Genomic DNA, 24,975 nt, shown 5'->3' on the forward strand with positions numbered 1-24,975 from the left:
GGTAACCTGGTGTCATACATGTCAGTAACCAGGTAACCTGGTGTCATACATGTCAGTAACCAGGTAACCTGGTGTCATACATGTCAGTAACCAGGTAACCTGGTGTCATACATGTCAGTAACCAGGTAACCTGGTGTCATACATGTCAGTAACCAGGTAACCTGGTGTCATACATGTCAGTAACCAGGTAACCTGGTGTCATACATGTCAGTAACCAGGTAACCTGGTGTCATACATGTCAGTAACCAGGTAACCTGGTGTCATACATGTCAGTAACCAGGTAACCTGGTGTCGTCAGTAACCATAACCTGGTCAGTCAGTAACCAGGTAACCTGGTGTCATACATGTCAGTAACCAGGTAACCTGGTGTCGTACATGTCAGTAACCAGGTAACCTGGTGTCATACATGTCAGTAACCAGGTAACCTGGTGTCGTACATGTCAGTAACCAGGTAACCTGGTGTCATACATGTCAGTAACCAGGTAACCTGGTGTCGTACATGTCAGTAACCAGGTAACCTGGTGTCATACATGTCAGTAACCAGGTAACCTGGTGTCGTACATGTCAGTAACCAGGTAACCTGGTGTCATACATGTCAGTAACCAGGTAACCTGGTGTCGTACATGTCAGTAACCAGGTAACCTGGTGTCATACATGTCAGTAACCAGGTAACCTGGTGTCGTACATGTCAGTAACCAGGTAACCTGGTGTCATACATGTCAGTAACCAGGTAACCTGGTGTCATACATGTCAGTAACCAGGTAACCTGGTGTCATACATGTCAGTAACCAGGTAACCTGGTGTCATACATGTCAGTAACCAGGTAACCTGGTGTCATACATGTCAGTAACCAGGTAACCTGGTGTCATACATGTCAGTAACCAGGTAGCCATGTCAGTGTCATACATGTCAGTAACCAGGTAACCTGGTGTCATACATGTCAGTAACCAGGTAGCCTGGTGTCATACATGTCAGTAACCAGGTAACCTGTGTCATACATGTCAGTAACCAGGTAGCCTGGTGTCATACCAGTAACCAGGTGTCATACAGTAACCAGTCAGTCAGTACCAGGTAACCTGGTGTCATACATGTCAGTAACCAGGTAACCTGGTGTCATACATGTCAGTAACCAGGTAATACCTAACCAGGTGTGTCATGCATGTCATAACCATGTCATACATGTCAACCAGGTAACCTGGTGTCATGTCACCAGGTGTCATACATGTCAGTAACCAGGTAACCTGGTGTCGTACATGTCAGTAACCAGGTAACCTGGTGTCATACATGTCAGTAACCAGGTAACCTGGTGTCACACATGTCAGTAACCAGGTAACCTGGTGTCATACATGTCAGTAACCAGGTAACCTGGTGTCATACATGTCAGTAACCAGGTAACCTGGTGTCATAGATGTCGGTAACCATACATGGTAACCTAACCTGGTGTCGTACAGGTAACCTGTGTCAGTAACCAGGTAACCTGGTGTCAGACATGTCAGTAACCAGGTAACCTGGTGTCATACATGTCAGTAACCAGGTAACCTGGTGTCATACATGTCAGCAACCAGGTAACCTGGTGTCATACATGTCAGTAACCAGGTAACCTGGTGTCACACATGTCACAGGTAATCTGTCATACATGTAACCAGGTAACCTGGTGTCATACATGTCAGTAACCAGGTAACCTGGTGTCATACATGTCAGTAACCAGGTAACCTGGTGTCATACATGTCAGTAACCAGGTAACCTGGTGTCATACACGTCAGTAACCAGGTAACCTGGTGTCATACATGTCAGTAACCAGGTAACCTGGTGTCATACATGTCAGTAACCAGGTAACCATACATGTCAGTAACCTGGTGTCATACATGTCAGTAACCAGGTAGCCTGGTGTCATACATGTCAGTAACCAGGTAACCTGGTGTCATACATGTCAGTAACCAGGTAGCCTGGTGTCATACATGTCAGTAACCAGGTAACCTGGTGTCATACATGTCAGTAACCAGGTAGCCTGGTGTCATACATGTCAGTAACCAGGTAACCTGGTGTCATGCATGTCAGTAACCAGGTAACCTGGTGTCATACATGTCAGTAACCAGGTAACCTGGTGTCATACATGTACATGTCAGGTAACCTGGTGTCATACATGTCAACCAGGTAACCTGGTGTCATACATGTCAGTAACCAGGTAGGTAACCTGGTGTCATACATGTCAGTAACCAGGTAACCTTGTGTCATACATGTCATAACCAGCATGTCAGTAACCATGTAACCTGGTGTCATACATGTCAGTAACCAGGTAACCTGGTGTCATACATGTCAGTAACCAGGTAGTCAGTAACTAACCTGGTGTCATACATGTCAGTAACCAGGTAACCTGGTGTCATACAGGTAACCTGTCAGTCAGTAACCAGGTAACCTGGTGTCATGCATGTCAGTAACCAGGTAACCTGGTGTCACATGTCATGTCAGTCAGTACCAGGTAACCTGGTGTCATACATTCAGTAACAGTAACCATACATGTCAGTAACCTGTAACCTGTGTCATACATGTCAGCAACCAGGTAACCTGGTGTCATACATGTCAGCAACCAGGTAACCTGGTGTCATACATGTCAGTAACCATGGTGTCATACCTAACCAGGTAACCTGGTGTCACACATGTCAGTAACCAGGTAACCTGGTGTCATACATGTAGTAACCATGTAACCTGGTGTCATACATGTCAGTAACCATGTAACCTGGTGTCCTACAGGTCAGCAACCAGGTAACCTGGTGTCATACATGTCAGTAACCTGGTGTCATACATGTCAGTAACCAGGTGGTGTCATAGTAACATGTGTCATACATGTCAGTAACCAGGTAACCTGGTGTCATACATGTCAGTAACCATGTAACCTGGTGTCATACATGTCAGTAACCAGGTAACCTGGTGTCATACATGTCAGTAACCATGTAACCTGGTGTCATACATGTCAGTAACCATGTAACCTGGTGTCATACATGTCAGCAACCAGGTAACCTGGTGTCATATATGTCAGCAACCAGGTAACCTGGTGTCATACATGTCAGTAACCAGGTGGTGTCATACATGTCAGCAACCAGGTAACCTGGTGTCATACATGTCAGTAACCAGGTAACCTGGTGTCATACATGTCAGTAACCAGGTAGCCTGGTGTCATACATGTCAGTAACCAGGTAACCTGGTGTCATACATGTCAGTAACCAGGTAACCTGGTGTCATACATGTCAGTAACCATGTAACCTGGTGTCATACATGTCAGCAACCAGGTAACCTGGTGTCATACATGTCAGTAACCAGGTAACCTGGTGTCATACATGTCAGTAACCATGTAACCTGGTGTCATACATGTCAGTAACCAGGTAACCTGGTGTCATACATGTCAGTAACCAGGTAACCTGGTGTCATACATGTCAGTAACCAGGTAACCTGGTGTCATACATGTCAGTAACCAGGTAGCCTGGTGTCATACATGTCAGTGGTAACCTGGTGTCATACATGTCAGTAACCAGGTAACCTTGTGTCATACATGTCAGTAACATAGTCATACATGTAAGTAACCAGGTAACCTGGTGTCATACATGTAAGTAACAGGTAGCCTGGTGTCATACATGTCAGGTAACCTGGTGTCATACATGTCAGTAACCATGTAACCTGTGTCAACATGTCAGTGGTAACCTGTGTCATACATGTCAGTAACCAGGTAACTTTGTGTCATACATGTCAGTACCATGTGTCAGTAGTACCAGGTAACCTGGTGTCATGCATGTCCCAGGTGGTGTCATACATGTCAGTAACCATGTAACTTGGTGTCATACATGTCAGTAACCAGGTAACCTGGTGTCATACATGTCAGTAACCATGTAACCTGGTGTCATACATGTCAGCATGTAACCTGGTGTCATACATGTCAGGTGTCATACATGTCAGTACCATGTAACCTGGTGGTGTGTCATACATGTCAGTAACCATGTAACCTGGTGTCATACATGTCAGTGTAACCTGGTGTCATAGCATGTCAGTCAGTAACCAGGTAACCTGGTGTCAGTCAGTAACCAGGTGCCTGTGTCCATGTCAGTAACCATGTAACCTGGTGTCATACATGTCAGTGTCATACATGTCAGTAACCATGGGTGTCATACATGTCAGTAACCATGTAACCTGGTGTCATACATGTCAGCAACCAGGTAACCTGGTGTCATACATGTCCGTAACCAGGTAACCTGGTGTCAGTCAGTAACCAGGTAGCCTGGTGTCATACATGTCAGTAACCAGGTAACCTGGTGTCATACATGTCAGTAACCAGGTAACCTGGTGTCATACATGTCAGTAACCATGTAACCTGGTGTCATACATGTCAGCAACCAGGTAACCTGGTGTCATACATGTCAGTAACCATGTAACCTGGTGTCATACATGTCAGCAACCAGGTAACCTGGTGTCATACATGTCAGTAACCAGGTAACCTGGTGTCATACATGTCAGTAACCATGTAACCTGGTGTCATACATGTCAGCAACCAGGTAACCTGGTGTCATACATGTCAGTAACCAGGTAACCTGGTGTCATACATGTCAGCAACCAGGTAACCTGGTGTCATACATGTCAGTAACCAGGTAACCTGGTGTCATACATGTCAGTAACCAGGTAACCTGGTGTCACACATGTCAGTAACCAGGTAACCTGGTGTCATACATGTCAGTACCCAGGTAACCTGGTGTTATACATGTCAGTAACCAGGTAACCTGGTGTCATACATGTCAGTAACCAGGTAACTTGGTGTCATACATGTCAGTAACCAGGTAGCCTGGTGTCATACATGTCAGTAACCATGTAACTTGGTGTCATACATGTCAGTGGTGTCATACATGTCAGCAACCAGGTAACCTGGTGTCATACATGTCAGTAACCAGGTGGTGTCATACATGTCAGTAACCAGGTAACCTGGTGTCATGTCAGTAACCAGGTAACCTGGTGTCATACATGTCAGTACCCAGGTAACCTGGTGTTATACATGTCAGTAACCAGGTAACCTGGTGTCATACATGTCAGTAACCAGGTAACCTGGTGTCATACATGTCAGTAACCAGGTAACCTGGTGTCATACATGTCAGTAACCAGGTAACCTGGTGTCATACATGTCAGTAACCATGTAACCTGGTGTCATACATGTCAGTAACCAGGTAACCTGGTGTCATACATGTCAGCAACCAGGTAACCTGGTGTCATACATGTCAGTAACCAGGTAACCTGTGTCATACATGTCAGTAACCATGTAACCTGTAACATGTCAGTGGTAACCTGGTGTCATACATGTCAGTAACCATGTAACCTGGTATACATGTCAGTAACCATGTAACCTGGTGTCATACATGTCAGTAACCAGGTAACCTGGTGTCATACATGTCAGTAACCATGTAACCTGGTGTCATACATGTCAGTAACCAGGTAACCTGGTGTCATACATGTCAGTAACCAGGTAACCTGGTGTCATACATGTCAGTAACCAGGTAACCTGGTGTCATACATGTCAGGCCGCATCAACAATAGCTCATCCACTCATTCATCCACGAAATGAGTTTCATTTTCGCTCATTACTTGCACACGTTCTTCATCATCACATTCTCTCTCTCTCTCTCTCTCTCTCTCTCTCTCTCTCTCTCTCTCTCTCTCTCTCTCTCTCTCTCTCTCTCTCTCTCTCTCTCTCTCTCTCTCTCTCTCTCTCTCTCTCTCTCTCTCATATACAATATTAAGTATTTCTCTTTAATATTGGTGTATATTTCTCATGTTTCTCTCCAAGTCTTCTCTTCAACATTCTTAACGTTCGTACCTTTTTATCTCTTTTATTTTCTCTTCCCTTTTTTTCTATTTTTTAAGAAAAAGTATGTTCCCCTCGTTATTAATTTTCTTGTATTATCTCGTTATCCTTCCTTCCTCTTCAGTATAACATTAATTATCGATTTTGTTTCCTTTCTTCCCTCCTTTATATATCCGTCTTTGCACTCTCTGTTCTTCCTCTCCATTCTTCCCACCTTTATCTTTCTTCCCTTCTGTTCTCTCGCTCTCCCCTTTCTCTTATCCCTTATCTCCCCGGACTTTCTACCCTCTCTCTCTCTCTCTCTCTCTCTCTCTCTCTCTCTCTCTCTCTCTCTCTCTCTCTCTCTCTCTCTCTCTCTCTCTCTCTCTCTCTCTCTCTCTCTCTCTCTCTCTCTCTCTCTCTCTCCCTCTCCCTCTCTCTCTCTCTCTCTGTTTTTTTTTTTTACACAGGGTTTGACACGGTTAAGGATCCCTAGCTTTATTGACAGCTATTTACAGGTTAAGGATTCCTAACTTTATTGGCAAGCTAAGAGCTGTTACCTACATCAGCTCATTTGAAAGCATTTTTATTGTTATGAGACATACAAGTAGGAAACAGGATGAAGTTGGAGCCATCTGTGGGCCAGCATTTTCATTTGATCAACTGACTTTATCTCGTTGACATCATTATGCTGTACGAATGTGTTCCATACTCGAGTCATCCTGGGTATGTATGATCTCAGATGGAGTGATGTTCTGGAGAAGGGTACAGCCAGAGTGAAGTTGCTGCTTTCTGCCCGTCTTGTGGCATAAAAGCTTGTTTCACGCTGTCCTCGAAGTGGATCCAAGTGTGGTACTTTGACAATATTGGCCTTGTACATAACAGTAAGGCCACCCACATCCCTCCTATGTTGAAGGCTCTGCTGAAATGACAGATCTATCCAGGATGGGTCCAGGCGAGAGATGAGACGTCTTGCTCTGTTCTCTACTCTGTCAAGCAGTTGCAGATGAGAGGGGGGGCAGGCAAACCAAGAAAGTGGAGCATACTCAAGGTGCGAGCGTACTTGTGCCTCGTACAGAATCTTGCAACCCTTACTCTCTCTCTCTCTCTCTCTCTCTCTCTCTCTCTCTCTCTCTCTCTCTCTCTCTCTCTCTCTCTCTCTCTCTCTCTCTCTCGCTCTCATTCTCTGGGGAAAAACTTATAAGCTGTTGGCTAGGGAAAGCAGCGTTCTGGAGAGTGCTGAGGAAGATAAAGTCAAGCCACAGGATGTGTATCATGAGTACACACACACACACACACACACACACACACACACACACACACACACACACACACACACACACACACACACACACACACACACACACACACACACACACACACACACACACACACACACACACACACACACACACACACACACACACACACACACACACACACACAGACATGAGGCACTAAACTACAGACCTGTATCACTAACGTGTATAGTATGCAAGGTCATGGAGAAGATCATCAGGAGGAGAGTGGTGGAGCACCTGGAAAGTAACAAGTGTATAATTGACAACCAGCATGGTTTCAGGGAAGGAAAATCCTGTGTCACAAACCTACTAGAGTTTTATGACAAGGTGACAGAAGTAAGACAAGAGAGAGAGGGGTGGATCGACTGCATTTTTTTGGACTGCAAAAAGGCCTTCGACACAGTTCCTCACAAGAGGTTACTGAAAAAGCTAGAAGATCAGGCACACATAACAGGAAAGGCACTGCAATGGATCAGAGAATACCTGACAGGGAGGCAACAACGAGTCATGGTACGTGACGAGGTGTCAGAGTGGGCGCTTGTGACAAGCGGGGTTCCACAGGGGTCAGTCCTAGGACCTGTGCTGTTCTTGGTATATGTGAACGACATAACGGAAGGGATAGACTCAGAAGTGTCCTTGTTTGCAGATGATGTGAAGTTAATGAGAAGAATCAAATCGGATGAGGATCAGGCAGGACTACAAAGAGACCTGGACAGGCTGCAAGCCTGGTCCAGCAACTGGCTCCTTGAGTTTAACCCTGCCAAATGCAAAGTCATGAAGATTGGGGAAGGGCAAAGAAGACCGCAGACACAATATAGTTTAGATGGCCAAAGACTGCAAACCTCACTCAAGGAAAAAGATCTGGGGGTGAGTATAACACCGAGCATATCTCCTGAGGCGCACATAAATCAGATAACTGCTGCAGCATACGGGCGCCTGGCAAACCTACGGATAGCGTTCCGATACCTCAGTAAGGAGTCGTTCAAGACCCTGTATACCATTTACGTCAGGCCCATACTGGAGTATGCAGCACCAGTTTGGAATCCACACCTAGTCAAGCACGTCAAGAAATTAGAGAAAGTGCAAAGGTTTGCAACAAGACTAGTCCCAGAGCTACGGGGATTGTCCTACGAAGAAAGGTTGAGGGAAATCGGCCTGACGACACTGGAGGCCAGGAGGGTCAGGGGAGACATGATAACGACATATAAAATACTGCGCGGAATAGACAAGGTGGACAAAGACAGGATGTTCCAGAGATGGGACACAGACACAAGAGGTCACAATTGGAAGTTGAAGACTCAGATGAATCGAAGGGATGTTAGGAAGTATTTCTTCAGTCATAGAGTAGTCAAGTCATGGAATAGTCTAGAAAGTGAAGTAGTGGAGGCGGGAACCATACATAGTTTTAAGGCGAGGTATGATAAAGCTCATGTAGCAGGGAGAGAGAGGACCTAGTAGCAATCAGTGAAGAGGCGGGGCCAGGAGCTATGACTCGACCCCTGCAACCACAAATAGGTGAGTACACACGCACACACACACACACGGGGCCAGGAGCTAGGACTCGACCCCTGCAACCACAAATAGGTGAGTACACACACACACATACACACGGGGCCAGGAGCTAGGACTCGACCCCTGCAACCACAAATAGGTGAGTACACACACACACATACACACACACACGCACACACACACACCAAGTGCAAAGTAATGAAGATTCTGGAAGGTCAATGAAGACAGAGTACAGGCTAGGGGGCCAAAGGCTGCAAACCTCACGTAAGGAAAAGGATCTTGGGGTGAGCATTATACCGAACACGTCCCCTGGTGCATACATCAACCAAATAACTGCTGAAGCACAAGGGAGCCTGGCAAACCTAAGAATAGCATTTCGACATCTAAGGAAGTAGTCATTCAATATAATATACAGCGTGTACGTCAGGCCCATATTAGAGTATGCAGCACCAGTATGAAACCTACACCTGGTTAAACACGTCAACAAACTGGAGAAAGTGCAAAAGCTTGCAACAAGACTAGTCCCAGAGCTAAGGGGGTATGTCTTATGAGGAGAGGTTAATGGAACTCAACCTGATGACACTAGATGATAGGAGAGATAGGTTGGATATGATAACGACATATAAAATGCTGAGAGAAATTAACAAGGTGGACAGGGCTAGAATGTTTCAGAGATGGGACACAGGAACTATGGGCCACAAATGGAAGTGGAAAACTCAGATAAGCCATAGGGATGTTAGAAAGTATTTCTTTAGCCTTAGAGTTGTCAAAAAATGGAATAATTTGGAGAGTGATGTAGTGGAGGCAAGATCCATACATAGCTTTAAGAAGAGGTATGATAAGGCTCTTGGGACTGGAGAGAGTGACCTAGTAGCGACTAGCGAAGAGGCGGGGCCAGGAGCTGTGACTCGACCACTGCAACCACATATAGGTAAATACATACACTCACACGTAGAAGATGGAAGGTACCCCATAATTAAATTTTTGGTAGGAGTCGAAATAGTGGTGGTGCAGGTGGTGATGGTGATAGTGGTAGTGGTGGTGGGGATATAGTGGTAGTGGTGGTGATGGTGATATAGTGATAGTGGTGGTGGTGATATAGTGGTAGTGGTGGTGGTGATATAGTGGTAGTAGTAGTGGTGGTGGTGATGATAGTATTAGTGGTGGTGGTGGTAATAGTGGTAGTGATGGTGGTGACATAGCGGTAGTGGTGATGACATAGTGGTAGTGGTGGTGGTGATATAGTGGTAGTAGTAGTGGTGGTGGTGATGATAGTATTAGTGGTGGTGGTGGTAATAGTGGTAGTGATGGTGGTGACATAGCGGTAGTGGTGGTGATGACATAGTGGTAGTGGTGGTGGTGATATAGTGGTAGTGGTGGTGGTGATATAGTGGTAGTAGTAGTGGTGGTGATGATGATAGTGGTGGTGGTAATAGTGGTAGTGGTGGTGGTGGTGGTGGTGATATATTGGTAGTGGTGGTGGTGGTAATAGTGGTAGTGATGGTGGTGACATAGCGGTAGTGATGGTGGTGACATAGCGGTAGTGGTGGTGATGACATAGTGGTAGTGGTGGTGGTGGTAATAGTGGTGGTGATGGTGATGACATAGCGGTAGTGGTGGTGATGACATAGTGGTAGTGGTGGTGGTGATATAGTGGTAGTAGTAGTGGTGGTGATGATGATAGTGGTGGTGGTAATAGTGGTAGTGGTGGTGGTGGTGATATATTGGTAGTGGTGGTGGTGGTGACAGTGGTAGTGATGGTGGTGATATAGTGGTAGTGGTGGTGGTGGTGATATAGTGGTAGTGGTAGTGGTGGTGATAGTGGTAATGGTGGTGGTGAGATAGTGGTAGTGGTGGTGGGGATATAGTGGTAGTGGTGGTGGTGGTGATATAGTGGTAGTGGTGGTGGTGATATAGTGGTAGTGGTGGTGGTGATATAGTGGTAGTGATGGTGGTGAGATAGTGGTAGTGATGGTGGTGAGATAGTGGTAGTGGTGGTGGTGATATAGTGGTAGTGGTGGTGGTGATATAGTGGTAGTGATGGTGGTGATATAGTGGTAGTGATGGTGGTGAGATAGTGGTAGTGATGGTGGTGAGATAGTGGTAGTGGTGGTGGTGATATAGTGGTAGTGGTGGTGGTGATATAGTGGTAGTGATGGTGGTGAGATAGTGGTAGTGGTGGTGGTGATATAGTGGTGGTGGTAGTGGTGGTGATAGTGGTAATGGTGGTGGTGATAGTGATTTAAGATATAAAGTCATGACTATAATATAGAGAGTAGCTGAGGATGGTCAGGTGGGTGAGTCTAGGTAGGAGGCACCAACACCGTGTTATAGAAACATATATTCACTTTTATGGCAACGTTTCGCCCATGGAGTGAGCTTTATCAGGTCACAAACAGATAAACGTGGTGAGAGAAGGTGAGCCTATTAACAGGTGAAGAACAAGTGAAGTGTATCAGGTCACTGTGACTCCCAGTCACTGAAGAACAAGTGAAGTGTATCAGGTCACTGTGACTCCCAGTCACTGAAGAACAAGTGAAGTGTATCAGGTCACTGTGACTCCCAGTCACTGAAGAACAAGTGAAGTGTATCAGGTCACTGTGACTCCCAGTCACTGAAGAACAAGTGAAGTGTATCAGGTCACTGTGACTCCCAGTCACTGAAGAACAAGTGAAGTGTATCAGGTCACTGTGACTCCCAGTCACTGAAGAACAAGTGAAGTGTATCAGGTCACTGTGACTCCCAGTCACTGAAGAACAAGTGAAGTGTATCAGGTTACTGTGACTCCCAGTCACTGAAGAACAAGTGAAGTGTATCAGGTCACTGTGACTCCCAGTCACTGAAGAACAAGTGAAGTGTATCAGGTCACTGTGACTCCCAGTCACTGAAGAACAAGTGAAGTGTATCAGGTCACTGTGACTCCCAGTCACTGAAGAACAAGTGAAGTGTATCAGGTCACTGTGACTCCCAGTCACTGAAGAACAAGTGAAGTGTATCAGGTCACTGTGACTCCCAGTCACTGAAGAACAAGTGAAGTGTATCAGGTCACTGTGACTCCCAGTCACTGAAGAACAAGTGAAGTGTATCAGGTCACTGTGACTCCCAGTCACTGAAGAACAAGTGAAGTGTATCAGGTTACTGTGACTCCCAGTCACTGAAGAACAAGTGAAGTGTATCAGGTCACTGTGACTCCCAGTCACTGAAGAACAAGTGAAGTGTATCAGGTCACTGTGACTCCCAGTCACTGAAGAACAAGTGAAGTGTATCAGGTCACTGTGACTCCCAGTCACTGAAGAACAAGTGAAGTGTATCAGGTCACTGTGACTCCCAGTCACTGAAGAACAAGTGAAGTGTATCAGGTCACTGTGACTCCCAGTCACTGAAGAACAAGTGAAGTGTATCAGGTCACTGTGACTCCCAGTCACTGAAGAACAAGTGAAGTGTATCAGGTCACTGTGACTCCCAGTCACTGAAGAACAAGTGAAGTGTATCAGGTCACTGTGACTCCCAGTCACTGAAGAACAAGTGAAGTGTATCAGGTCACTGTGACTCCCAGTCACTGAAGAACAAGTGAAGTGTATCAGGTCACTGTGACTCCCAGTCACTGAAGAACAAGTGAAGTGTATCAGGTCACTGTGACTCCCAGTCACTGAAGAACAAGTGAAGTGTATCAGGTTACTGTGACTCCCAACCATCCAAATATTTCTGGCCATAGGTTCAGCTCTGCTGTAGAAACATTGTTCTGGTTAAAGTTCTTGAAGATACTGACGAGTGAGATATCTTCTATGTTTAGTCATCTTTGTGAACCAGCAGTGCACCATTCCAGTTGAAGAAGTGGTTGTGGGAGGTACAGTGTACTGCACAGGCAGTGTTATAGTCGTGCTTATTGCTGGCGTATTGTTTTCTGTGAATTGTCTCAGCTGCGTAGGTTAGGTCACAGTCGTTGCACGAGTGTGTTTACGCCTGTAGTAGTTATGTCGGTGGTGTTTCTCTCTGGTGATCTCCCTTGCAGTAGAGGTAATGGTGAGAAGGCAGCACATCGTCGGTACTAGTCAATACTAGACTTGGGTACACAAGGCAGCACAACGTCGGTACTAGTCAGTACTAGACCTGGGTACAAAGGGCAATATGCTGTCAGTACTAGAAGCCGGAACAGAATACTAGACTTGGAGTTGACTAGAAAGGAAGAGGGAGTTGCTAACATAAATAATTTAAACCCATTTAGCAAGAAATGAAGCAGAAGCAGAAAGACAGTGAGTGAGAACTTCACTCCTAGAGAGAGAGACAGGAGGAGGTGTATCTTCTTAAATCGCTTGACCAAGAAAAGGCTGTGGGCCCAGACAAGCTGAGCCCAAGACTGCTGAGATGTGCAGACCAGCTAGCAGCACCCCTAACTCGCATCTTTCAGCACTGCTTAGTACAGTGTAAATAACCTTTTCTGTGGAAAGGGGCACATGTAGTCACTACAGACCAGTGTCACTCCTGTCAATTACTTGTAAGATCTTTGAGACAATAATCTCAAGACTCACTACTTTGTGATCGTCAATATGGCTTCAGGAAAGGTTACCCTGCTGCTGATCTGTTGTTAAACCTCTCCACTAAATGGCACCAGTCACTGGATGAATCCAAAGTCACTTGTGTGGTAGCACTGGACATTGCTGGCGCTTTCGACCGGGTGTGGCACCAGGGCCTCTTAGCAAAACTTTAAGCACTGGGAATTGCAGGTTCTACACTATGTCTCTTTAGTGATTACCTTCATGGTAGATTTCTAAGGATAATTCTCAAAGGAACAGAAACAGCAAGTGTTCTACAAGGAAGCTTGCTGGGATGTCTACTTCAATGGCCTTCTTCATCTCATCCCAGAATCCCATGCATATACAGACGACTGTACTCTGACATTTACTTATCCAAGAGAAGAAATTCCAGCTGTTCTAAGCTACATCAATTACCAGCTAAGGGGAAACCGATGGCAGGTAACAGAGAAAGAGAGAGATATACAGAGAGACAGACAGACAGACAGAGACAGAGAGGGGGGAGGGAACACTACAACAAGCCTAGATAGTATAATTTAGGTGGTGATGTCAGAATGAGAAGTGAGTTGACTTTTACCATTCTTAAGTGATAGGAATGACAACCAGCATCTCCCACCTCTCTCTCTCTCTCTCTCTCTCTCTCTCTCTCTCTCTCTCTCTCTCTCTCTCTCTCTCTCTCTCTCTACACAGGGTTTGACAAGGTTTTCCACCCTGGGTTACATCACAGCTGGCTTACCCCTGCTGGGTTTTCCACCCTGGGTTACGTCACAGCTGGCTTACCCCTACTGGGTTTTCCACCCTGGGTTACGTCACAGCTGGCTTACCCCTACTGGGTTTTCCACCCTGGGTTACGTCACAGCTGGCTTACCCCTGCTGAGTTTTCCACCCTGTGTTACGTTTACTAACGTAACCCAGGGTGGTCACTTATACTTGGTTACTAACGTAACCAAGTACGTCAACTCTCAACCACTTACCACCTCAACTTACCTTCAACGGTATGAAGAAACGTCGACGTTAAGATAATGGAGTGCTGCTGCACCAATCAAAATCTCTCCTCTGGGAATAGACAGATATCATTGCACAAAAAACAGACGTATTCTGCTCGAGGCAAGTTCCAGGAAAACAAAAGAAAATCAGCTGCGTCTATTTTAGAAAAGCTGGATTTCTGTTTCGTGGATACCATGAAAGAGAGAGAGAAAGAATACATATATATATATATATATATATATATATATATATATATATATATATATATATATATATATATATATATATATATATATATATATATATATATATATATATATATATGCATATATATATATATATATATATATATATATATATATATATATATATATATATATATATATATATATATATATATATATATATATACGCACTTACTCTCATACACACATATACGCACTTACTCACGTGTCAGCGTGCCTCGTTGTGCTCCGGGTTTTCTCGTGTTTACACGGTCGCTCTTACGTGCTAGAACTTTAATTTGTGCAATCAATCCTATACGATACATCCCTCTAGCGCCTGGAACCAATCTTGGGCGGAAAACATTATATATTGAGTCAAAAAAGGAGAATTAGTGTGCACTACCTAGCAGAGTTTACTGCCAGAGGGGAATCATAGGCCTGTGTTCCGTGTGCAAAATAATAATAATAGAACTTTTCTTTGTCAGAGGAAAGAAAGTCTCCCTGATAACATTGTGTATACATAGTGTATAGTGTATACTACAGTGGCTCCCTAGTATATTGATGATAAAGGCTAAAGTGTCATTTGAAAAAAGGTGAATTTGTAAATGAAGTGATAAGCCTATAGAGGCTGGTGCCAGAAGTCGCCAGAAACTTACCACAGAGGTCAGCTGTTTTTAATAATCTTCCTGGCCTGCTAGTGTACTCGCATATAATCTAGTGATACCAGTGAATAGCAGAATACAGTGTTGTAGTAGCAACTAACCAGTATTATAATGGTACTTAGTGGAGTGGAGTGACTTTCATTAGTTTCTTTTTTCTTGAAATACCAGACGTATACTGTGAATTTCATATAACCTGTAGTTACCAGCGGTCGCAATATACACAACGAGAAGCAATTATTACTACAGAAAAAGCGTCCTTCCTCCAAAATTTCCACCAGTCAACTATAGTGATAATATAGCATTTATTGTGGTGGAGACGAAAAAAACTAGAAAAGCTAGATACAGCGATTGATAAACAAGGTTTGAGGCTCGACCGTTCGTCACTGTAGGAGCTGCCAGAAATCACCGGCTCTTCAACACGCAAATTATACTTTTGTATCAATCAAATCACATATTACTCGGGTAGATAATTTCAAGTAGATCCTTCATGTGTTAGCCTAAATCACCGACTAGTATGTTTTAAATAAGTGACCCACTGATCAGATCAGATCGACTGGTCCGAACCCTCGACTGGTCCGAACCCTTGATGGTCCGAACCCTTGACTGGTTTCAAACGGATTCGTTGGACAATAAAGCAGACTGTACACGGATGGGGTTGTAGGCGCCCTTATCAAACACAAACAATAAATATAAATCAGGAACGTACACGGTAAGCTGTCCAATATACAAGTACAGTTAGAAATAGAAATGCAAATAGCTAGAGCTTCATTTAAGGAGGTTATTAATAGAGTATTCAAGAGGTTGCTAGTAGAATTACAGTAAATCAACCATTCAAATCATTATGAAGCTCTGTGTAGTCTGCAGTCAATCAAACAAACGAGCTTCCACATGGATAAATTGTCATTTTTGTGGAAATTGGTGTCACGCCCCTTGTGCAGATATCCAAGAACTATCTACAAGCAGTATTAAAACAGGGAAGTGTTTTTGGGTATGCCCAAATGAGGAAAATCTGTGGACTAAAATCACAAGGGCATTTAAAGAGGATAACATCAAAGCTGCTTTCATAGACAACCTGGAAGCTTTCTACAACAGATGGGAACATAAAAAGTCTGGGCTGAATGGTACTGCCCTTGATACTGGCCATGTAGTCAGAAACTGTAAGGCTGGAGGTGATGTCCTGGTAGTCAGTAAATGTGGGGCTGATAGTCCTGTCCTGGGAGACAGTAATGGTGAAGCTGGAGGTGCTGACCTGGGAGACAGTAATGATGAAGCTGGAGGTGCTGTCCTGGGAGACAGTAATGGTGAAGCTGGAGGTGCTGTCCTGGGAGACAGTAATGGTGAAGCTGGAGGTGCTGTCCTGGGAGACAGTAATGGTGAAGCTGGAGGTGCTGTCCTGGGAGACAGTAATGGTGAAGCTGGAGGTGCTGTCCTGGGAGACAGTAATGGTGAAGCTGGAGATTTTGTCCAGGTAGTCGGGAATTATACGCAGGAAGGAATACATATAAATGACCTCATAGGGGACAGGAGCCGTAGTGGGGAAACAAGTGTAGTCAAAGATAAGATAAAACCAATATTGCAAACTAGAAATACCACAGGAAATAGCAAACAAGAGGACTCCACTAGCAATAGTGAGGATATATTACCAAAAACAACTGGTGGGAGCTCCATTTTTGATGCTAGGGAGGATAGGAATAAGACAGGGAAACATGCACCAACAGGGAATACAGTCACAGAAACCCAAGGCAAGCGGAAACCAAGCCTGTGCACATACTATGCACTTGGTATCTGCAGACATGGGAAATCTGGAAAAACAGACGGGATGTGCAACTATGACCACCCTAGAAAATGCCATGCCCATATGACAACAGGAAAATGCAAACTCCCTTCCTGTAAGCTTTTTCACCCTGAAATGTGTACCTCTACAGTACAGGAAAGACTGTGCTATAACTTAAATTGCCAGGCACACCATCTAAAGGGGACAAAAAGATACAAAACATCCAGGCCATGGGAAAACCTGGGTAGCCACAGCCACTCAAGAGGGAGAGGTTTTTTAGTGCCAGGAAGGAAAAAAACTGGCAGGAAATGACAGAAATCGTACACCAAATCCAGTCATTCCTGGAGTGGAACCACAGTCGATGGCCTCCACTCCAAACCAACAGATACAGATACTAATGCCGGAAAAAAAATCCCCCTCCCAGTACCAACAATACCACCAGTCCGATGACATTCTTCTTTGCAAATATACAGGGTCTAAACCCAGCAACAAACAACAAAATACCTTTCATCCGTGGACTGCTTGCAGAGGCAAAGGCAATGTTCGCGGCTTTCACTGAGACCCACATAAAGGGTCACTTGGACAACGAAATATGGATCCCAGGTTGCAACCTATACAGATGTGACAGAGTGAACAGGCAAAAGGGGGGGGGGTTGGCCTGTACATTGCAGAGTCACTTGTTTGCACAGAACTGCTAAATGCCTCAAATGATGTAGTGGAAGTTTTAGCAGTAAAGGTCGAGAACCAAAACCTAGTCATTGTGGTAGTCTACAAGCCTCCGGATGCAACATCCCAGCAATTCCAGGAACAGCTGTCAAAAATTGACCACTGTCTGGAAAATCTTCCAGCTCCTGCACCCAACATCTTGCTCCTGGGGGATTTCAACTTAAGGCACCTAAAATGGAGGAATATAGCAAATAATATTGTTGCAGTAATAACACCAGGAGGCAGCTCTGATGAAAACTCACACTCACACGAGCTTTTAAATCTCTGCACAAAATTCAATTTAAACCAGCAAATAATAGAGCCTACTAGACTGGAGAATACACTAGACCTCATCTTCACTAACAATGATGATCTGATAAGAAATGTCACCATATCAAAAACAATATACTCAGATCACAACATAATTGAGGTTCAGACATGTATGCGTGGAGCCCCAGACCGACATAATGAGACTAGCCACGAGGGAGCATTCACCAAATTCAACTTCAATAACAAAAACATAAAGTGGGACCAAGTAAACCAAGTCCTAACCGATATAAGCTGGGAAGATATACTAAGCAACACAGACCCCAACTTATGCCTAGAACAGATTAACTTGGTGGCACTCGATGTATGCACAAGGCTTATTCCTCTAAGAAAAAGGAGGAGTAGATGTAAAATAGAAAGAGACAGGCGCTCCCTTTACAGGCGACGGAAAAGAATAACAGAGCGGCTAAAAGAGGTCAATATATCTGAAATGCGTAGGGAGACACTGGCCAGAGAAATAGCAAGCATCGAACTCAAGCTAAAGGAATCTTATAGGAGTCAGGAATCGCGGGAAGAACTAAAAGCCATAAATGAAATCGAAAGAAACCCAAAGTATTTCTTCTCCTATGCCAAATCAAAATCGAGAACAACGTCCAGTATTGGGCCCCTACTTAAACAAGATGGGTCCTACACAGATGACAGCAAGGAAATGAGTGAGCTACTCAAGTCCCAATATGACTCATTTTAGCAAGCCGCTAACCAGACCGAGAGTCGAAGATCAAAATGAATTTTTTATGAGAGAGCCACAAAATTTGGTTAACACAAGCCTATCCGATGTTATCCTGACGCCAAATGACTTTGAACAGGCGATAAATGACATGCCCATGCCCTCTGCCCCAGGGCCAGACTCATGGAACTCCGTGTTCATCAAGAACTGCAAGAAGCCCCTATCACGAGCCTTTTCCATCCTATGGAGAGGGAGCATGGACACGGGGGTCGTCCCACAGTTAATAAAAACAACAGACATAGCCCCACTCCACAAAGGGGGCAGTAAAGCAACAGCAAAGAACTACAGACCGATAGCACTAACATCCCATATCATAAAAATCTTTTGTGATGAATGGTTTGAAAAACCGACAAGTTGAAGATTGAGACACTTATGCAGCATATGGGAATCTTTATTCAGGAAACGTTTCGCCACACAGTGGCTTCATCAGTCCAATACAAAGAGGAAGGCGTAAGGAGAGGAGGAGAATGAGGTAATCAGTCCCTCAACCTGGAGTCGATGTGTTCAGTCCATCAATCTTGTAGAATGTACAGCATAGGGCCGTAGACGTAGCTTATATACTGTAGTGAGGTGACGTGAAGCAGATGGAGGCGGGGTCATAGTGGTACCATCCACTAGTCGAAGTAGGTCTTCGTCCAAAGGTTGAACAAGTGTTGAAGAACTCTTTGTAACAAGACCCCATGATGCTGCCGTGTCTGACTAGTGGATGGTACCACTATGACCCCGCCTCCATCTGCTTCACGTCACCTCACTACAGTATATAAGCCACGTCTACGGCCCTATGCTGTACATTCTACAAGATTGATGGACTGAACACATCGACTCCAGGTTGAGGGACTGATTACCTCATTCTCCTCCTCTCCTTACGCCTTCCTCTTTGTATTGGACTGATGAAGCCACTGTGTGGCGAAACGTTTCCTGAATAAAGATTCCCATATGCTGCATAAGTGTCTCAATCTTCAACTTGTCGGTTTTTCAAACCATTCATCACAACTGTCAGACACGGCAGCATCATGGGGTCTTGTTGCAAAGAGTTCTTCAACACTTGTTCAACCTTTGGACGAAGACCTACTTCGACTAGTGGATGGCACCACTATGACCCCGCCTCCATCTGCTTCACGTCACCTCACTACAGTATATAAGCCACGTCTACGGCCCTATGCTGTACATTCTACAAGATTGATGGACTGAACACATCGACTCCAGGTTTGAGGGACTGATTACCTCATTCTCCTCCTCTCCTTACGCCTTCCTCTTTGTATTGGACTGATGAAGCCACTGTGTGGCGAAACGTTTCCTGAATAAAGATTCCCATATGCTGCATAAGTGTCTCAATCATAAAAATCTTTGAAAGGGTCCTAAGAAGCAAGATCACCACCCATCTAGAAACCCATCAGTTACACAACCCAGGGCAACATGGGTTTAGAACAGGTCGCTCCTGTCTGTCTCAACTATTTGATCACTACGACAAGGTCCTAAATGCACTAAAAGATAAAAAGAATGCAGATGTAATATATACAGACTTTGCAAAAGCCTTCGACAAGTGTGACCATGGCGTAATAGCGCACAAAATGCGTGCTAAAGGAATAAAAGGAAAAGTCGGTCGATGGATCTATAATTTCCTCACTAACAGAACACAGAGTAGTCGTCAACAGAGTAAAGTCCGAGGCAGCTATGGTGAAAAGCTCTGTTCCACAAGGTACAGTACTCGCTCCCATCTTGTTCCTCATCCTCATATCCGACATAGACAAGGATGTCAGCCACAGCACCGTGTCTTCCTTTGCAGATGACACCCGAATCTGCATGACAGTGTCTTCCATTGCAGACACTGCAAGGCTCCAGGCGGACATCAACCGAATCTTTCAGTGGGCTGCAGAAAACAATATGAAGTTCAACGATGAGAAATTTCAATTACTCAGATATGGTAAACATGAGGAAATTAAATCTTCATCAGAGTACAAAACAAATTCTGGCCACAAAATAGAGCGAAACACCAACGTCAAAGACCTGGGAGTGATCATGTCGGAGGATCTCACCTTCAAGGACCATAACACTGTATCAATCGCATCTGCTAGAAAAATGACAGGATGGATAATGAGAACCTTCAAAACTAGGGAGGCCAAGCCCATGATGACACTCTTCAGGTCACTTGTTCTATCTAGGCTGGAATATTGCTGCACACTAACAGCACCTTTCAAGGCAGGTGAAATTGCTGACCTAGAAAATGTACAGAGAACCTTCACGGCGCGCATATTGGAGATAAAACACCTCAATTACTGGGAACGCTTGAGGTTCCTAAAACTGTATTCCCTGGAACGCAGGCGGGAGAGATACATGATTATATACACCTGGAAAATCCTAGAGGGACTAGTACCGAACTTGCACACGAAAATCACTCACTACGAAAGCAAAAGACTTGGCAGACGATGCAACATCACCCCAATGAAAAGCAGGGGTGACACTAGCACGTTAAGAGACCATACAATAAGTGTCAGGGGCCCGAGACTGTTCAACTGCCTCCCAGCGCTGGACAAGCACCTAAAGTCGGTTCCTGACCAGCCGGGCTGTGGCTCGTACGTTGGTTTGCGTGCAGGCAGCAGCAACAGCCTGGTTGATCAGGCTCTGATCCACCAGGAGGCCTGGTCACAGACCGGGCCGAGGGGGCGTTGACCCCCGGAACTCTCTCCAGGTAAACTCCAGGTATATATATATATATATATATATATATATATATATATATATATATATATATATATATATATATATATATATATGTATGTATATATATATATATATATATATATATATATATATATATATATATATATATATATATATATATATATATGTATATATATATATATATATATATATATATATATATATATATATATATATATATATATATATATATGTATATATATGTATATATATATATATATATATATATATATATATATATATATATATATATATATGTGTGTGTGTGTATATGTGTGTGTGTGTGTGTGTGTGTGTTTGTGTGTGTGTGTGTGTGCGTGTGCGTGTACTCACCTAGTTGAGGTTGCAGGGGTCGAGTCCAAGCTCCTGGCCCCGCCTCTTCACTGTTCGCTACTAGGTCACTCTCCCTGAGCCGTGAGCTTTATCATACCTCTGCTTAAAGCTATGTATGGATCCTGCCTCCACTACATCGCTTCCCAAACTATTCCACTTACTGACTACTCTGTGGCTGAAGAAATACTTCCTAACATCCCTGTGATTCATCTGTGTCTTCAGCTTCCAACTGTGTCCCCTTGTTACTGTGTCCAATCTCTGGAACATCCTGTCTTTGTCCACCTTGTCAATTCCTCTCAGTATTTTGTATGTCGTTATCATGCCCCCCCTATCTCTCCTGTCCTCCAGTGTCATCAGGTTGATTTCCCTTAACCTCTCCTCGTAGGACATACCTCTTAGCTCTGGGACTAGTCTTGTTGCAAACCTTTGCACTTTCTCTAGTTTCTTTACGTGCTTGGCTAGGTGTGGGTTCCAAACTGGTGCCGCATACTCCAATATGGGCCTAACGTACACGGTGTACAGGGTCCTGAACGATTCCTTATTAAGATGTCGGAATGCTGTTCTGAGGTTTGCTAGGCGCCCATATGCTGCAGCAGTTATTTGGTTGATGTGCGCTTCAGATGTGCCTGGTGTTATACTCACCCCAAGATCTTTTTCCTTGAGTGAGGTTTGTAGTCTCTGGCCCCCTAGACTGTACTCCGTCTGCGGTCTTCTTTGCCCTTCCCCAATCTTCATGACTTTGCACTTGGTGGGATTGAACTCCAGGTGCCAATTGCTGGACCAGGTCTGCAGCCTGTCCAGATCCCTTTGTAGTTCTGCCTGGTCTTCGATCGAGTGAATTCTTCTCATCAACTTCACGTCATCTGCAAACAGGGACACCTCAGAGTTTATTCCTTCCGTCATGTCGTTCACAAATACCAGAAACAGCACTGGTCCTAGGACTGACCCCTGTGGGACCCCGCTGGTCACAGGTGCCCACTCTGACACCTCGCCACGTACCATGACTCGCTGCTGTCTTCCTGACAAGTATTCCCTGATCCAGTGTAGTGCCTTCCCTGTTATCCCTGCTTGGTCCTCCAGTTTTTGCACCAATCTCTTGTGTGGAACTGTGTCAAACGCCTTCTTGCAGTCCAAGAAAATGCAATCCACCCACCCCTCTCTCTCTTGTCTTACTGCTGTCACCATGTCATAGAACTCCAGTAGGTTTGTGACACAGGATTTCCCGTCCCTGAAAACATGTTGGCTGCTGTTGATGAGATCGTTCCTTTCTAGGTGTTCCACCACTCTTCTGATAATCTTCTCCGTGATTTTGCATACTATACATGTCAGTGACACTTGTCTGTAGTTTAATGCTTCATGTCTATCTCCTTTTTTAAAGATTGGGACTACATTTGCTGTCTTCCATGCCTCAAGCAATCTCCCTGTTTCGATAGATGTATTGAATATTGTTGTTAGGGGTACACATAGCGCCTCTGCTCCCTCTCTCAATACCCATGGGGAGATGTTATCTGGCCCCATTGCCTTTGAGGTATCTAGCTCATTCAGAAGCCTCTTCACTTCTTCCTCGGTTGTGTGCACTGTGTCCAGCACATGGTGGTGTGCCCCACCTCTCCGTCTTTCTGGAGCCCCTTCTGTCTCCTCTGTGAACACTTCTTTGAATCTCTTGTTGAGTTCCTCACATACTTCACGGTCATTTCTTTTTGTCTCTCCTCCTTCCTTCCTTAGCCTGATTACCTGGTCCTGACTGTTGTTTTCCTCCTGATGTGGTTGTACAACAGTTTCGGGTCAGATTTGGCTTTCGCTGCTATGTCATTTTCATATTGTCTTTGGGCCTCCCTTCTTATCTGTGCATATTCGTTTCTGGCTCTACGACTGCTCTCCTTATTCTCCTGGGTCCTTTGCCTTCTATATTTCTTCCATTCCCTAGCACACTTGGTTTTTGCCTCCCTGCACCTTTGGGTAAACCATGGGCTCATCCTGGCTTTTTCATTATTCCTGTTACCCTTGGGTACAAACCTCTCCTCAGCCTCCTTGCATTTTGTTGCTACATATTCCATCATCTCATTAACTGACTTCCCTGCCAGTTCTCTGTCCCACTGAACCCCATTCAGGAAGTTCCTCATTCCTGTGTAGTCCCCTTTCTTGTAGTTTGGCTTCATTCGTCCTGGCCTTCCTGCTTCTCCCTCCACTTGTAGCTCTACTGTGTATTCAAAGCTTAAAACCACATGGTCACTGGCCCCAAGGAGTCTTTCATATGTGATGTCCTCGATATCTGCACTACTCAAGGTGAATACTAAGTCCAGCCTTGCTGGTTCATCCTCTCCTCTCTCTCTTGTAGTGTCCCTTACGTGTTGGTACATGAAGTTTTCCAGTACCACCTCCATCATCTTAGCCCTCCATGTATCTTGGCGCCCATGCGGGTCCAAGTTCTCCCAATCGATCTCCTTGTGGTTAAAGTCACCAATGATCAGGAGCTTTGCCCTGCATGCATGAGCTCTTCTGGCCACTCTAGCCAGTGTGTCAACCATCGCTCTATTGCTCTCGTCGTACTCTTGCCTTGGCCTCCTGCTGTTCTGTGGTGGGTTATACATCACTGCTATTACCACCTTGGGACCTCCAGAGTGAAGCGTTCCCACTATGTAATCACTTTCTTCTCCGCTGTCTCCTCTCTCCAGCTCATCAAAATTCCAGCGATCTTTGATCAGCAATGCCACTCCTCCACCCCGTATCCCCCGTTCCCTCTGTCTTTCCTCAGGATTTGGTATCCCGTTGGAAAGATGGCATCTGTTATCATACCTGTAAGCTTGGTTTATGTGAGTGCTATGATGTCCGGTGATGCCTCTTTGACTCTTTCATGCCACTCCTCCCACTTATTTGTTATTCCATCAGCGTTTGTGTACCATACCTTCAGTTTCCTTTCCAACACTGTGGTTTGGGGGGCCTGTGAGGGTGGGAGACCTGGTAGCATACTGTGGGATTCTATAGCTCGGTGTTGGGTGGAGGCTGTGGGTATGGATTGTAGTGTGTGTTCGGATGGTGTGATAGGTTGTATGGTTCTGAGAATAGTTGTGTGTGTGCTTGCCCTTGCTGTTCTGTTCTGCTCTGACTGACCTCTGCTGGTTCCATCCTTGTCTCTTTTCCTAGCTCCTTTCGCTTTTTTGTCCTCTCCCTCAGCTGCTGTCGTTCTGATTGTGTTCTGTCTCTGTCTAGGAACACCCTCTTGTACTCTTCCGAGTATTTCAATCGTGGTTTCTCTTGGAGGATCCTGTTCCGCACTGTTTCCGTCCTGAGAATCAGCTTGATTGGTCGGTTTCTCCCCTTCGAGTACCCCCCTATTCTCTGAAAATTTACAATC

The sequence above is a fragment of the Cherax quadricarinatus genome, chromosome 30, assembly GCF_038502225.1.
Source record: "Cherax quadricarinatus isolate ZL_2023a chromosome 30, ASM3850222v1, whole genome shotgun sequence".
Classification (NCBI taxonomy): domain Eukaryota; kingdom Metazoa; phylum Arthropoda; class Malacostraca; order Decapoda; family Parastacidae; genus Cherax; species Cherax quadricarinatus.